The sequence below is a fragment of the Metopolophium dirhodum genome, chromosome 7 (genome assembly GCF_019925205.1).
Source record: "Metopolophium dirhodum isolate CAU chromosome 7, ASM1992520v1, whole genome shotgun sequence".
Lineage (NCBI taxonomy): Eukaryota > Metazoa > Arthropoda > Insecta > Hemiptera > Aphididae > Metopolophium > Metopolophium dirhodum.
In genome coordinates, this window is record NC_083566.1 from 12475816 (window position 1) to 12480327 (window position 4512).

Sequence of the window (4512 nt, forward strand, 5' to 3'; positions counted from 1 at the left end):
ATATATAATAATAAAAGATTTAAAGATCAGTGAAGTACTGAATTACTTAAATATAGGTAATTATTATAATTTAAGTAGGTACTCCCTGCATTTAAGTACGTACCTGCCAATATTTATATTGTATAGAATCGCCGTTTAGTAAATATTGAACTAAAATGCAGTAACACTTCTAAACATTGCTTTTACAATATTATATAATTATTTCAATATTTGTATTGATTTTATTAAAGATATATTTTTTTAAGAATATTCAAGTATAAAATAAATATAAAACATTAAAACTGTTCAGAATAAAATAATTTTTAGTCAATATTACTACTCAACAAATAAAAATGCATCCGGACCAGATAAAATTATTTTAAATACCGATTTCCGAGCTAAATTATAATAAAATATTCTTTTTTTTCTACTTTACATTGATTGCATTATGAAACAGAAGTATAGAAAGAACTACAAAAGTGCTCCATAATAGTGTCTTATTTAGGATTTTTCTAAAAGAGTAACATTTTATTTAAAAGTATAATAAATATAAAAATTGAATTTGGCCATTATTAATTATTATAGATTATGTTTTATTATAATGTAAAAATATGCATATCGATCACAGGTTTAAGAAGTGGTCGTATATAATGTATTTTTAAATGTTACTTGTACCAAAGATTTTCATAGAATTTTAAATTGTATTTATAATTAAATCAATATCTTTATAGTTTTTAAACAAATATTAGCAATATTCATTACCTATAATCTGGCTACACATTATAGTCATAATGTGTAAAAAAATAAAAATATTATTGTCGTCTACTTGACATCCAGAAAACTTAACCCTAAGTTAACTGTCATTCTAAACACGTATAGTTAACAGTCCAGAAATATCAGACTTCATTTATTAAAATATACCGAATTTGATAACTGCGTACCGTACTTAAATCGTTGCTTAGGTGCAACTTTCCCCTAACTCCTTTAGTGTGTTCGTGCTCAGAATATTATCACACAAGATGTGACCGCTTTGGTGTCACATTTGTCTATAGAATAGAAGCAATTTAGAATAGGTTGCTTATAGCTGTCTCAATAAATAACAATATACTTGTCGCTGTACGTCAAATAACACCCAAATAAAAGTAAAAACTAAGATCGTTCTCTAAAATGTATAGATCCCAACTTTTCACATAAATACAAATACGTAGATCTTTTTTTTATGTCCCCAAGTTGCATTTAATTTCTAAATTTTTTGAACAAAATATTTTAACTTAACTTCATAACTATATATAAACTATGTTAATTTATTTAAGGTTTAAGGTCTTATATTTATAGATATATTATATATATGCACTAACACAGTAACACCAACCTACTTGTGAAGAATTTAATGGTTTTGAATTATAAATTTGTATATTTGTTAAAATAGAATTTTGAAGGTTACATTATTTTTAGGTTTAGGTAGGTATGTACTATTTACTAGTATACTATTTCATTTTCATAGAAAAATAGGACTATGATTTAGTAGAAATTTCCTTTGAAGAAAGGAATTATAGGTTACGTGTTTAAATTATAATATAAACTAATAAGGGCTAATAGTTTTATTTTATCAAAAACATTCTTTGATCTTCCCTGGGACCAGGGTGGTATTTTATTCTGCGGGTACCCTTATATGTACATGATACATCAATATGTGTTGATGCACAATTTAACATGAGAAAAAGGATTTTTTATCTCATATAAATCATAGACCATAATTAATAAACTCATGCAAATACATACATTCATTATAAAAAAGGCGAAGCGTAGGTATGCCGCTCTGCTGTACTGTTGTCAAGTGGGTCACTGTATGGATGTGTTAAATTGAATACAAAAATATAAAAACATAATATAATTGTATACAAAAAACGATTCTACATGTGAGCAAAGTACTTGATGAGCTAAGACGGTTAGCCTATATTACTAAGTACAGTGGTCGACTTGTGGTGTGGAAGGCACAGGGGGACGGAGAAATTTTTTTCAGAAATTTTATAGTATCACCCTACTATTATTTTTAAGGGGAAGGAATGGGACGCCTCACCATTCTGCATTTTTTTTAATCAAAATTCGAGAGATACCATCATATATTTGTCTTATGGATTATTTTATAACCACGGATCTATAAATTAGTTAATATTAGTTTATTAATATTAACTAATTATTACTAAACTATTAAATTACGGGTCAGGACAATAACGATAGCGTTATCTACCGTTATTGTTTTGCACTACGAACCGACTGCAACTGTCGCTAGATGGCAATGTCGTATATGATTTTAAATTTATACATTCCATTTTCAGATTTTCCATTCCTAGTCAACGCTAATTGTTATGTTATTTATTGGTATGTAATTTTAATAATTCTATTTCTAATTTCTATATAGCTTATGCTTTACATTATGACTTGTTAAGTGTCAACTGTTATGACTGAACAGTAAACATTAAACAATACATTTTAATATTTTATAATTCTGTTGTATAAGTGTGTGTTGTAATTTGTAAATGAAATAGGTATTAAAAATTAAAATTAAATAAATATATTACCTACAGAACTATAGAAGTATATACATATACTGTTAGTAATTTGAATAAGTAAACTTATTATTATAAATGTTATAAATTTCAAATTTGTTTATGAAACAAAAAAAATAATATATGGGAGTTGCCAGTATGAACTTATAAATTATAAGTTATATACACATAATATATGTTTTTCTGTTTTAAACAACTGTTTTTTTTTATATTGTTTAAATTATTTGTTTTAAACGTTTTAAACAAAACCATGTTTGATTAATTTAGATGTTTAAAACATGTTCAACATCTCAACTCTGTCTCATTTCTACAGCCTACATAGTATGCATAATATTATTATATAGTTGAATATTTCTCATATAGATACCTAATAACCTTATGACATTCCCTAGAACACTCCTCTAATGTTCTCTTAGCTTCTCCGGGATTCTGTTATTTTACTTTGTAATGAATTTAAGTATTAAGTTCCAGTTCGGCCGTAACGCTCAGCATGAATGCACGTACGTCGCGTTGTCCGATGTTTCTCTCCATTATCGCTGTGCGCGCTCGCTAATAACTATTATTATTGTCATCATTAATTATCTATTTTTATTATAACATTATTATAAATAACAGCGTTCATAATTCGAACCTCGTTCTGCTACGCACACCCAAGCCGTTAGAGAAATTTGTCTAGTTCGTCGCTGTGGCCGAATCAAGCCGACAAAAATCGAAAGTTATTGCTTAACCAAATGGTTTCACCATACTTGCCTCAAACGACTCCACCGACAAATCAGCTGCAGCCACGTCCTCATCTAACTCGATGGATGTTCCTTTAGTGAGCCAACCTCATACTGATCACGTTAGGGGTCCTCCGATTCCACCTATCTTCGTTAAAAACATAGTGGACTTCTCTGCCTTCAAAACCGCCTTGATCAACATCAACATCACCAGCCCGAATTGTTTCACTTGCAGGGCGTCTTCATCATACTTCAAGATTCAACCTCTTAGTCGCATATACTGGTATACTATAATAGTATCATGGACTATTTACTGAATCTAACTGATTCCAGTTTCCACACTTACACCCCCAGTCACCTCCGCACCTACAGATGTGTCATTAGAAACCTGCATCACCCCACTTTAGTGCCCGATATAATTAACGCGTTGGCCCAATTAGGTCACAATGTCAAATACATTCACAACGTCAAAAACAAAGATTCCTTTATTCTTTGTAGAGGTTCAACCTCAAGACAATAACGACATTCTAGGCATCTCTTCGCTACTCAACACAAAAGTTTCTATCGAGAAACCACACATTAAAATGTGGCCCTCCTCAATGCCACAATTGTCAAGATTATGGACACACGAAAAATAATTGTCATCACAATTCGAGATGCGTCAAATGTGGGGAAGACCACCACATGGAGGACTGCACCAAAGACCGCAGTAGACCGGCCAAATACGCCTTGTGCTCCAAGGACCACACCACCAATTTCAAGGGTTGCCCGGTATTCAAGGCCGCTTTCAAAAAAGCCTATCCGAGAGTCCCTCGAAAAGGCCCTATTTCCAATCCTCATCAAACTACAAACAAATCATACGCAGAAGCCACCAAGAATCAAATTTCACAACCAGAACACGCGGCGAAATTTTTCCAAGTTTCTAATCTAACTTAAACTCACTAATCAGTCCCACCTCTCTTCTGTACTAAATTCACTGATTTCTAAAGGTATTATTTCTCTATAATAATCTCCGTCATTACAACTTATTGCTCATTATAATTTATTACACTCCACTTGGAGATATTAGTAGTTATAAGATAACACTAATCTGTTACTATTAATATTTTATTATTAGTAACAGGTAAAATATATAGGGTGTTACCATTAACCTTATTTGTCATTTACCTCACATTTACTTATTGTACTCATTGTATAGATTGTAAACTTTCAAAAAATAAAAAAAAAAAGGTTTTAAGTTGACT

At 30.4% G+C, this 4512-nt stretch overlaps 1 pseudogene; it reads left to right on the plus strand.

Moving 5' to 3' along the window:
- Window positions 1-3039: 3039 nt before the first annotated feature.
- On the plus strand, window positions 3040-4194 carry LOC132948403 (uncharacterized; annotated as a pseudogene).
- Window positions 4195-4512: the final 318 nt, after the last annotated feature.